At 42.5% G+C, this 12,986-nt stretch overlaps 1 non-coding gene across 1 annotated transcript; it reads left to right on the top strand.

The window, feature by feature from the left end:
• Positions 1-11,953: 11,953 nt before the first annotated feature.
• Positions 11,954-12,085, top strand: LOC139039274 (small nucleolar RNA SNORA72). Its single transcript, XR_011492595.1, has one exon. It is a non-coding gene; the product is annotated as a small nucleolar RNA SNORA72 (small nucleolar RNA).
• Positions 12,086-12,986: the final 901 nt, after the last annotated feature.

The following is a 12,986-nucleotide window of genomic DNA, read 5'->3' as shown; positions in this document are numbered from 1 at the left end:
GATTTCTGTGTGTTAATTTTATATCCTGCAACTTTACTGTATTCGTTGATTAGCTCTAGTAATTTTCTGGTAGAGTCTTTAGGGTTTTCTATGTAGAGGATCATGTCATCTGCAAACAGAGAGAGTTTCACTTCTTCTTTTCCTATCTGGATTCCTTTTACTTCTTTTTCTGCCCTGATTGCTGTGGCCAACACTTCCAAAACTATGTTGAATAGTAGTGGTGAGAGTGGGCACCCTTGTCTTGTTCCTGATTTCAGGGGAAATGCTTTCAATTTTTCACCATTGAGGGTGATGCTTGCTGTGGGTTTGTCATATATAGCTTTTATTATGTTGAGGTATGTTCCTTCTATTCCTGCTTTCTGGAGAGTTTTAATCATAAATGGATGTTGAATTTTGTCAAAGGCTTTTTCTGCATCTATTGAGATAATCATATGGTTTTTATCTTTCAATTTGTTAATGTGGTGTATTACATTGATTGATTTGCGGATATTAAAGAATCCTTGCATTCCTGGGATAAAGCCCACTTGGTCATGGTGTATGATTTTTTTAATATGTTGTTGGATTCTGTTTGATAGAATTTTGTTAAGGATTTTTGCATCTATGTTCATCAGTGATATTGGCCTGTAGTTTTCTTTTTTTGTGGCATCTTTGTCTGGTTTTGGAATTAGGGTGATGGTGGCCTCATAGAATGAGTTTGGAAGTTTACCTTCTTCTGCAATTTTCTGGAAGAGTTTGAGTAAGATAGGTGTTAGCTCTTCTCTAAATTTTTGGTAGAATTCAGCTGTGAAGCCATCTGGTCCTGGGCTTTTGTTTGCTGGAAAATTTCTGATTACAGTTTTGATTTCCTTGCTTGTGATGGGTTTGTTAAGATCTTCTATTTCTTCCTGGTTCAGTTTTGGAAAGTTATACTTCTCTAAGAACTTGTCCATTTCTTCCAAGTTGTCCATTTTATTGGCATAGAGCTGCTGGTAGTAGTCTCTTATGATCCTTTGTATTTCAGTGTTGTCTGTTGTGATCTCTCCATTTTCGTTTCTAATTTTGTTAATTTGGTTCTTCTCCCTTTGTTTCTTAATGAGTCTTGCTAATGGTTTGTCAATTTTGTTTATTTTTTCAAAAAAACAGCTTTTAGCTTTGTTGATTTTTGCTATGGTCTCTTTAGTTTCTTTTGCATTTATTTCTGCCCTAATTTTTAAGATTTCTTTCCTTCTACTAACCCTGGGGTTCTTCATTTCTTCCTTCTCTAGTTGCTTTAGGTGTAGAGTTAGGTTATTTATTTGACTTTTTTCTTGTTTCTTGAGGTAGGCCTGTAATGCTATGAATCTTCCCCTTAGCACTGCTTTTATAGTGTCCCATAGGTTTTGGGTTGTTGTGTTTTCATTTTCATTCATTTCTATGCATATTTTGATTTCTTTTTTGATTTCTTCTATGATTTGTTGGTTATTCAGAAGTGTGTTGTTTAGCCTCTATATGTTTGAATTTTTAATAATTTTTTTCCTGTAATTGAGATCTAATCTTACTGCACTGTGGTCAGAAAAGATGACTGGAATGATTTCAGTTTTTTTTTAATTTACCAAGACTAGATTTATGGCCCAGGATGTGATCTATTCTGGAGAAGGTTCCGTGTGCACTTGAGAAGAAGGTGAAGTTGATTGTTTTGGGGTGAAACGTCCTATAGATGTCAATAAGGTCTAGCTGGTCCATTGTGTCCTTTAAAGTTTGTGTTTCCTTGTTCATTTTCTGTTTAGTTGATCTATCCATAGTTGTGAGTGGGGTATTAAAGTCTCCTACTATTATTGTGTTACTATTAATTTCCTCTTTCATACTCGTTAGCGTTTGCCTTACATATTGCGGTGCTCCTATGTTGGGTGCATATATATTTATAATTGTTATATCTTCTTCTTGGATTGATCCTTTGATCATTATGTAGTGTCCATCTTTGTCTCTTTTCACAGCCTTTATTTGAAAGTCTATTTTATCTGATATGAGTATTGCGACTCCTGCTTTCTCTTTGGTCTCCGTTTGCGTGGAATATTTTCTTCCAGCCCTTCACTTTTAGTCTGTATGTGTCCCTTGTTTTGAGGTGGGTCTCTTGTAGACAGCATATATAGGGGTCTTGCTTTTGTATCCATTCAGCCAGCCTTTGCCTTTTGGTTGGGGCATTCAACCCATTTACATTTAAGGTAATTATTGATAGGTATGGTCCCATTGCCATTTATTTTGTTGTTTGGGGTTCACGTTTATACCACCTTTCTGTGTTTCCTGTCTAGAGAAGATCCTTTAGTATTTGTTGAAGAGCTGGTTTGGTGGTGCTGAATTCTCTCAGCTTTTGTTTGTCTGTAAAGCTTTTGAGTTCTCCTTCATATCTGAATGAGATCCTTGCTGGGTAGAGTAATCTAGGTTGTAGGTTATTCTCTTATATTGCTTTAAGTATGTCCTGCCATTCCCTTCTGGCCTGAAGGGTTTCTATTGCTAGATCAGCTGTTATCCTTATGGGAATCCCTTTGTGTGTTATTTATTGTTTCTCCCTTGCTGCTTTTAATATTTGTTCTTTGTGTTTGATCTTTGTTAATTTGATTAATATGTGTCTTGGGGTGTTTCACCTTGGGTTTATCCTGTTTGGGACTCTCTGGGTTTCTTGGACTTGGGTGGCTATTTCCTTCCCCATTTTAGGGAAGTTTTCATCTATTATCTCCTCGAGTAACTTCTCATGGCCTTTCTTTTTGTCTTCTTCTGGGACTCCTATGATTCGAATGTTGGGGCGTTTCACATTGTCCCAGAGGTCCCTGAGGTTGTCCTCATTTCTTTTGATTCTTTTTTCTTTTTTCCTCTCTGCTTCATTTATTTCCACCATTTTATCTTCTAACTCACTTATCCTATCTTCTGTCTCTGTTATTCTACTCATGGTTCCCTCCAGAGTGTTTTTGATCTCATTTATTTCATTATTAATTTTTAATTGACTTTTTAAAATTTCTTCTAGGTCCTTGTTAAACATTTCTTGCATCTTCTCAATCTTTGTCTCCAGGCTATTTATTTGTAACTCCATTTTGTTTTCAAGATTTTGGATCATTTTTATTATCATTATTCTAAATTCTTTTTCAGGTAGATTCCCTATTTCCTCCTCTTTGTTTGACTTGGTGGGCTTTTTTCAAGTTCCTTTAGCTGTTGGGTATTTCTCTGCCTTTCCACCTTGTTTAGATTGCTGTGTCTGGAGTGGGCTTTCTGTATTCTTGTGGTTTGAGGTTCCTTTTTATTGTGGAGGTTTCACCCAGTGGGTGGGGTTGGGCAATTGGTTTGTCAAGGTTTCCTGGTTAGGGAAGCTTGTGTCAGCGTTCTGGTGCGTGGAATTGGATTTCTTCTCTCTGGAGTGCAATGGAGTGTCCAGTAATGAGTTTTGAGATGGGTCTCTGTGTTAGGTGTGACTTTGGAGAGCCTGTATGTTGACACTCAGGTCTATGTTCCTGCGTTGCTAAAGAATTTGCGTGGTATGTCTTGTACTGGAGCTTATTGGCTCTTGGGTGGTGGTTGGTTTTGGTGTAGGTATGGAGGCTTTTGGATGGTCTCTTATTCCTTAATGTTCTGTGTAGTCAGGAGTTTTCTGGTTTTCTCAGGTTTTGGGCTTAAGTCTCCTGCCTCTGGATTTCAGTTTTATTCTTCCAATAGTCTCAAGACTTCTCCAACTATACAGCACTGATAATAAAACTTCTAGGTTAATGGTGAAAAGATTCTCCACTGTGAGAGACAACCAGAGAGATTCATAGAGTTACATGGAGAATAGGAGAGGGAGGAAGGAGATAGAGGTGAGCAGGAGGAGAAAAAGGGGACTCAAGAGGAGAGAGACAGATCTACGCAGTTATCTGTCCCCAAAGTGTTCTCCGTAGCCCAGACACCCACAAAGATTCACAGAGTTGGATTGGGAAGAGAAGGGGAATGGAGGAAATAGAGGTGTTCTGAGGTAGAAAACAGAGAGTCAAAAGTGGGAGAGTAATCACCACACGCCTGAATAGAAATAGGAACTGAATATTGGATTCTTAAATGTCCAAAATTTATATCACATACTGAAAAACAAAGATTAAAAATCTAGTGTAGAGGTTAGACTCTTTGAAATACAATATTTAAAAACAAAAACACAAAAAAAATTTAGAAATGGATATGAAGTTCGGTTTAAAAATAGGGTTTCTCTCTCTTTTTTTTGGCAAAGTTATAGTGAAATGAAAATGAAAATTAAGGAATAATAGAGGAGTATTAGAGGACTTTAAAAGGAAATAGGAGAGAAAAACAAGAAAAAGAAAAAAAAAGAAAAAAATTTTTTTTCCCTAATTAAAAAAGATCGTAAAAATATATGAAAATGAAAGTTGAGGAGTAATGGAGGAGTAATAGGGAATTTTAAAAGAAAATAAAAGAGAAAAAATAAAAATAAATATTTTTTTAAAGAAAGAAAGTTAAGGGGGATAGGAAGGTCCTAGGGACAGCTCCAGGATCCTGTTTAGGAGACAAGGAGAGGGAAGGCAATGAAGTCAGTGGTGAAGGCTGAAGTCCTATCTAGCCCCTGAGTTTGCACAATAAGCCAAGCTGCTGGTCTATTTAGATTGTGCATTTGGGAGCCTGAAAGATGGAGTTGACGGTCGTAATGGGCGTCAATGTTGTTATGTTTAGTCGCTAAGTCATGTTGACTCTTGTAACTTCGTGGACTGTAACCCGCCAGGCTCCTCTGTCCATGGGATTTCCCAGGAATGAATACTGGATTGGGTTGCAGTTTCTTTCTCCAGGGAAACCTTCCTGACCCAGGGACTGACCCTGCGTCTCCTGCATTGGCAGGCAGTTTCTTCACCACTGAGCCACCAGGGAAGCCAAGGGATGCCAATGCCCACCCCCCACACTATTCTTGGAAATATTTTCAGTACATCCCAGGATGAGAAGCTACAGACATATAAAGTCAGATAAGAGTTTTACAATGTGAGGCCTTAAAGAGGGTTGGCCTGGCAAGAATAGGGGCTGTCAGACCTGTCTCTTCCAAATCCTGCCATGGGGACTAAAGTTATACGTGACCCTGGAACCTGAGGAAAAACCATCTAAGTTGTTAATAGTCTGCTGTGGCCTCTTGGGAAAAACATGCCTGGTGCTATGTAAGTCTGAAGAAAAAGTGCCCAAGGACAGCTGGAAGGTTCAAAATCTCATCAGTCAGGAGCGTTTCTGCGGAAGCTTAATTGTAGCATTTAAGCACGCAGACTGTCTTGGTTAATTCGGGGTTGTATTGGGGAGAAACTTGGAGACTTGCTGCGTCCATCCTTTCCTCCTCGGTGTCCTTTTCTCTGCCAGTTTGTTCTTGTCCTTGTCAGACAGCAAGTGGCTCGCCTGGGCGTCAGGCACAGATGGAACTGGAGCTCTTGCTGCGGGCCAGAAATAGTTATGCAAATATCTGGCTGCTGGGGCTTTATATTCTCCCCCCTCCCTTCCTTATCCTTCCCCTTACTTCAATTCCTTCCTTAAAGCTTGTGATTTCACGGACACAGACTGGAGCTTCTGGGGTCTTCTCACTTCCTAGAGGCACAGCTTCTGGTGGGAGAGAGAATTATCCCCCAGTGCCTGGAGGCTGCAGCCCAGGACCCCAATCTGAGATCACACAGGCCCTTGGCCATCTACCTCACCCACCTGGTGCTGGGAGCCTTTACAGGGTTGGTCCTCCTGCCGGGGTAATCCCCTCTGTCTGGGGTGGATGTTCCATGCTTGTTTCACGGCCGCTCCTACCCCACCCCCTTGTACTAAAAAAGATGATCCTCCTGAACTGAGGGTGAGAGTGGGCTGCTTCCTCCTGAACCTGGTGGAGCTGCAGTTCTTCCCCTGCCAGCAGGGTCTTTCCCTGCCAGCACCTCCTTGCAGCCTGCATCAGGTGCTCCTACTTCTGGGCTGGCCTGCTCATCCTCCCCTGCTCCCTTCTAACAAGACAGCCCTGGATTCCAGGAGCCCTCTTGCATGGAGGTGCAGACCCCAGCACGGCGTGCCTCGGGCTCACTCCCTGATGGTGAGAAGCAACCAGCTCAACGAAGCAGCGGAGACCTGAGGTCTGACTGGGCAAGAAACCCTGCACTGGCCACCACTCTCCTGCCTGATCCTTGAGGTTGGGGAATGTGGTGTGGGAGTGGGGAACCCTGCTTCCTCCCAAAAGCATTACCTTAACAGATGTAAGATAGCAAAATGATTAAGAGCAAAGTTTCTGGGTCCGGACTGCCTGAGTTCAAATCCCAGCTCTGCCAGGTACCAGCTGGATAACTTTGGGCAAGTTGCTTAACTTCTCTGTGCCTCAGTTCTTTCACCTGAAAAAAAAAAGAAATACTGTGAAGATGAGTTTATAAATGTAAAGTACTTGCCAATAGTAGCTGATTGCAATAAACATTAACCACTGTATTTTTTTTCTTTTAATATTTATTTATTTATTTAGCTGCACTGGGTTTTAGTTGCAGCTTGCAGGATCTTTGATTTTCACTGTGGCATGTGAGATCTCGTTCCCTGACCAGGCATTGAACCCGGGCCCCCTGTTTTGGGAGTTCGGAGTGTTAGCCACTGGACCAGCAGGGAAGTCCCTAGCCATTGTGTTAACCTTAGCTCTCTGGAGAGTTGCTTTTGCCTTGCTGTCTGATGCACCCAGAACTGTGAAATCAATTACTAATTCCTCCCTCACTTGCTCCTATGGCTATTGTTAGCCAAGCCCCCACACAGATCCTCCTTTCCAGTCTCTCCTACGCTGTCCCCCTCCTTCCAGCCCCCCATCACCTCCCTGGCTCAGACCTGCCTTCACTGCCGTTGCTGAACCTGCCCAGCACCTTCCTGCCTGAACAGTCCCCTCCCTCCCTTCCAACCAGCACTTGCCTCCTGGTCAGCACTCCAGCTGAATTAACCACTTGAAGCTCCTCAACCTGGCATCCAGCATCTTCTATGAGTCAGCCCCAACCCCCTTCGCTATCCACTCTTTCCCATTCCAGCCGCGCTAGGGGCCGTGCCTGGATTTTCTTCCCACCCTTTGCTCCAGTCCCTCCTGGGGAGCTCTGCCCTGGTCAGCTTCAGGACCAAACTAACTAGGTTCCAGCCCTGCTTTGCCACTCACTGGCTGTGTGATCTAGGACACGCAGCTAGGGGTTTGGGGACTCAGTTTCCATCTGTATAAAAGGAGACTAACAGGGACTTCCCCAGTGGTCCAGAGGTTAAGGCTTCACCTTCCAATGCAGGGGGTGTGGGTTGGATCCCTGGTCAGGGAGCTAAGATCCTACATGCCTCTTGGCCAAAAAACAAAGCATAGAACAGAAACAATAGTGTAACAAATTCAATAAAGACTTTAAAAAGAGGTCCACATTAAAAAAAAAAAAAAAAAAATCTTGAAAGAGAGACTAATAATACCCACTTCACAGGGTTGTTGTGAGGATTAAACAGGATAATGTAAATAAAGTGCCAGGTGCACAATGTTCCTTAGCAAGCAGTGCCCTTACCATAGAAATTTTACTATTACAGGCTCAGATCCTAGCCTCTGTCTAGGCCTTCCTTGACTCCTCCTCTGCTCTGTTCCTCCTCTGAGCCTCCATGACGATTCCACTTGCCAATTAGTTACACACTGCTGTGACTCCCCTTGACCGTGGCCTTCAGTGGTTATTTCCATCCATCGTATCTCTGATGTCTTTGCATCTCAGTCGCAGGAGGGGGAGAGGTGCTGTGCTTTGTGGAAAGAGGACACACAGTCCTGCTCTTAACAGTGCTTTGCATGGAATAGCAGCTCCATCCATCTATCCTGATTTATCCTCATATCGTTAGGCCAGAATTAGGAGTGGCCAATCAGGGCTTCATCTGAAAACCACAGGAGATGGTATTTCTCTGTCTCCTTCCACAACTTGGGGCAATTTTTAACAATCATTTAACAGCTAAGAAAGTTCTTCCTAAAGTCTCATTAGAGTCCTGCTTGTTGCAGTGGAAGCTATTCTCCTTGGGCCTAGGCAGTTGGTGTCTAGGTCTGAGTAGCAGTGAGCTAGCGCTTTTTGTTGTTGTTCAGTTGCTCAGTCGTGTCTGACTCTTTGTGACCCCATGGACTGCAGCACGCCAGACTTCCCTGTCCTTCACTATCTTCTGGAGTTTGCTCAAACTCATGTCCGTTGAGTTGATGATGCCATCCAACCATCTCATCCTCTGTTGACCCCTTCTCCTCCTGCCTTCAATCCTTCCCAGCATCAGGGTCTTTTCCAATGAGTCGGTTCTTTGCATCAGGTAGCAAAATATTGGAGCTTCAGCTTCAGCATCAGTCCTTCCAGTGAATATTCAGGGTTGATTTCCTTTTGGATTTACCGATTTGATCTCCTTGCTGACCAAGGGATTCTCAAGAGTATTCTCCAGCACCAAAATTCAAAAGCATCAATTTTTCGGCACTCAGCTTTCTTCATGGTCCAATTCTCATATCCACACATGACTGCTGAAAAACCGTAGCTTTGACTAGATGGATCTTTGTCGGCAAAGTGAGGTCTCTGATTTTTGGACCGCCATGAACAATGTGAAAAGGCAAAAAGTGCCTTTGGGTTATGTTAATAAGCTTGGACACTATTCTTTAGGCCATGGGTTAGCAAACTGTAATCCTTGGGCCAAATCTGGCGCACATCTGTTTTTTTTTTTGGCCGCGCTGGATCTTCATTGCTGCACTCGGGTTTTCTCTAGTTGTGGCAAGCAGGGGCTGCTCTCTAGTTGTGGTGCATGGGCTTCACATTGCAGTGGCTTCTCTTGTTGCAGAGCATGGGCTCTAGGGCACGTAGACTTCAGTAGCTGCGGCCCACAGGCTCTAAAGTTTGGGCTCAATAGCTGTGATACAAGGACTTAGTTGCCCACGGCATGTGGAATTTTCCCAGACCAGGGATCGAACCAATGTCCCCTGCATTAGCAGAAGGATTCGTAACCACTGGACCACCAGGGAAGTCCCCACCATCTGTTTTTATAAATAAACTGTTTTTGGGACACAGCCATGATCATTGGTTTCTATATTGTCTACGGCTGCTTCTGTGCTGCAGTCATAGAAATGACTAGTTGAGACATGTGAAAAGCCTAAAATATTTACTATCAGACACTTTACAAAAAAGTTTGCTGATTCCTGTACTAGGCCATCTGAAGCCTTTGAAGAATTCCAAGCCAGGGAGTGACATGATCGAGTTGGTATTTTAGGAACATCACTGGAAGATGTGTCAGAAGGGATGAGGAGGGAGCAGGTGACTGTGAGGAGATTGTTGCAACTGTTTGGTCAAGAACTGATGAGGCCTGAACTGAGGCAGTGCGGTGGGGATGGATAAACAATGCAGGCTGGAGAGATATTTAAGGAGAAGAACCAATAGGAATGAGGTCTGAGAAGGAGGGGATGGAGTGAGAGGGACGAGGCAGGGAGAGTGGATTTCTGGCTTTACTGGCCGAGGGTTAGAGTCATCTGCCAAAAGGAAGAAGTCAGCGAGGAAGGCTTGCACACTTGGCTTTGGAGACAGTTTACCTGGGGTATTTGCAAGAGATGGGGAAAGTACCAAGCCCTCTAGTGTGATGTCTGCCATGGAGATTTGCAAGTTATCCATGGCTTGGGAGGTATTTGGGGGTCCTGGGAATGAACAAGATCTCCTAAGGAGAGGGTGTAAGATTGAAAGAACAGAACACAAGGAAGAAATCCTAGGAAGCACCAACACTGAAAGGCAAACAGAAGTGTGCCCAGCAAAGAGATTCAGAAGAAGAGATTCTAGAGGCCAAGTTGAGAAGAAAAGGCAGGTCAAATAGGCAGTAGTGAGTAAGCATGAGAGGCAGTCCCTAGATTAGCAATTGGTAGGTCATGGTTTGGGTGACTAACTTGTCCCATTTTGCCTGGAACTTTCTGTTTTGACACTGAAAAATCTCATATCTCCAGGGAACCCTCAGTGTTGGCATTAACAATTTGTTGCTCTACTACTGACATCACCAAGAATGATGTCAAGAAAAGTTTAGCTTGCAAAGTACCCCACCAGGACTTCCTTAGTGGTTCAGTGGTTAAGACTCCACACTCCCAATGCAGGTGGTCTGGGTTCGATCCCTGGTCAGGGAACTAGATCCCACATGTTGAAACTAAAAGGTCCCACATGCTACAGTGAAGATCTAAGGTCCAACATGCTGCAGATAACACCTGGTGCAGCCAAATGAATAAAGTATAAAAATATTTTTAAAAAGTAACTAACTTCCGGAGACATTATTTTCCCATTGAGCTGATAAACCTATATCCTAGTTGGATCCTCTTTGAGTCACTGCTAGCATAATAACAACATGAAGCCCTCTCTTGGTACAGCACTTCACCATTACACAACGTTATTCCATCCTTACAACAACCCTGTGAGGTAGGAGTTCATAGCCCTAATTTTATTGGGATGGAAGCTGAGAAGTTAAGCTCTCATGCAAAATAGGCTCAATTTCAAGCCTCATAATTCCAGAAGCCCATGTCCTGGCTGCCTCCACGGCTCTGCTTGTAGATGTCTATAATCTAGGACACTGGGCTGGAGGCTGGTGGGACTGTGGATCCCCTGCTTGTTGCAGAGTTAGGCAAAGGCCATGAAATTCTTGGGAGCATGGAATGAACCCTATAACTATATGCAGATCAATACAGAAGGAGTAAGGCTACAGGTTCAAACAAAAGTAGACATATAAACTGAGGCCATCAAAGTTGTGTAACAGGGCCCATATTCTATTCAATAGCTGGGTTCCTTTTTTTTTTTTTTTTTTTTACTGCGCTTGAATGGCTTGTCAGGGTTTGAACCCAGGCCCCAGCAGTGAAAGCTCCAAGTCCCAACCATTGTACTGCCCAGGGAACTCCCAATAGCTAGGCTCTTTTAAATATTGTTTTATTGTAGTAAAATATGCATAATAGGGCTTTTCTGATAGCTTAGTTGGTAAAGCATCCACCTGCAATGCGGGAGACCTGGGTTCAATCCCTGGGTTGGGATGATCCTCTGGAGAAGGGATAGGCTACCCACTCCAGTATTCTTCTGCTCCCCTTGTGGCTCAGCTGGTAAAGAATCCGCCTGCAATGCAGAAGCCCTGGGTTCGATCCCTGGGTTGGGAAGATCCCCTGGAGAAGGGAAAGGCTACCCACTCCAGTATTCTGGCCTGGAGAATTCCATGGACTAGTCCATGGGGTCACAAAGAGTTGGACTTGACTTTCACTCACTCATGCATAACATAACATTTACCATTTTTACCATAAGTGTATAATTCAGCATCATTACTTTCACAATGTTGTACAACCATCACCGCTATTCATTTCCATTACTTATTCATCATCCCCAACAGAAACTCTGTACCCATTAAACAATGACGCGCCATTTCCTCCTCCCCTAGACTCTGGTAACCTCTATTCTACTTTATGCCTCTATGAATTTGCATATGCTAGGTACCTCATGTAAGTGGACTCATAGAGCATTTGTATTTCTGTATACGGCTTCTTTCATTTAGCATAATGTCCTTAAGGCTCAATCATGTTGCAGCCTGTGTCAGAATTTTTCCTTCTTTCTTATGGCTGAGGGATAGTCCGTTGTATAAATGCCACATTTTGTTTATACATACATCTGTTGAGGGTTGGGCTCTTTTCATATTCTTATACTTCTAATTAAGTTAATAAAATATTTCTAATGTTTTTAAGTGTCATTTGAGAGACAAGGATACTATATGCCTCCTAAAAAAAGAAGACCATGCCACCTATGAAGTATTTGTCCCCTCAAAATAAAACTCAAATCTGCTCAAGCCTCTATATACAGGAAATACAGAGGCCTGAGTATCATATTAAACTACCCTATGGGGATGCCATCAACAAAATCCAGACAGGAAAATCTGTAGGATAAATGACCTAGTTTCTTCTACAGATAAGTTGCAAGGGGAAAAAAATATAGAGATAGAAGAGATAAAAAAGATATAAAAGATACTTAACAGTCTTGTCCTGTGAATATTCTTGCTCTTCTAATTTTGTAATAATTAGGGCAGACTAAACATTTGCTACACTGAGACCACGTCTGTGTCTCCAGACCTAGTTCTTTTCTTAGTTCTGGTTTTATAAATGCTGGTAGTAAATCAAGACTGACTTACATAATGCATCTTATGTGGGAAATGTCTGTGACTCCAGGTATCTGACCAAACGTGAGAAATTACAGCATAACTAGTATAATAATAATGGGCTTTCCAGGTGGCTTAGTAGTAAAGAATCCTCCTGCCGATGTAGAAGACGCAGGAGATGTGGGTTCAATCCTTGGGTTGGAAGATCCCCTGGAGGAGGAAAGGGCAATCCATTTCAGTATTCTTGCCGAAATCATCCCATGGACAGAAAAGTCTGGTTGTAAAGGTCAGACACGACTGATTGGCTGAGCACACACGCAGCGTAACACCTGAAGATAACCATTGCTGATTTGATGACTAACTGTTGCCATTAAATGAATTGGGCTTGCCTGGTGCCTCAGACAGTAAAGAATCTGCCTGCAACATGGGAGATCTGGGTTCAATCCCTGGATTGGGAAGATATCCTGGAGGAGGGCATGGCAACCCACTCCAGTATTCTTGCCTGGAGAATCCCATGCTAAGAGGAGCCTGGCAGGCTACAGCCCATGGGGTAGCAAAGAGTCAGACACGACTGAGAGCCACTAACAATTTCTTCACTTTCATTAAGTGAATTATATATATATTTTTAAAGTCAATTAACTGCAACATGTGAATCTTGATTGAATCAAACAAGTAGTTTTTTTTTTTAAAATGTTATGGAGATAATTGTAAATTTGAACATTGATTACCTGATTATATTAGTGAATTATTGTTAAAAAATTTTAAGTGTGACAATAGTATGTGGTTTTGTTTTTAAAAAAAAGTCCTTATCAAAAAAAAAAAAGTCCTTATCTTTTAGACACATACACTAAAATGTTTTCAGATGAAGTGATAATGATACCTGGAATTTGTTTTAAGGTTATGGGAGAGAGTAGAGTTGA

The sequence above is a fragment of the Odocoileus virginianus genome, chromosome 17, assembly GCF_023699985.2.
Source record: "Odocoileus virginianus isolate 20LAN1187 ecotype Illinois chromosome 17, Ovbor_1.2, whole genome shotgun sequence".
NCBI classification, from domain to species: domain Eukaryota; kingdom Metazoa; phylum Chordata; class Mammalia; order Artiodactyla; family Cervidae; genus Odocoileus; species Odocoileus virginianus.
Note: the sequence above shows the minus strand (reverse complement) of the source record. Positions and strands in the feature narration are given on the sequence as shown.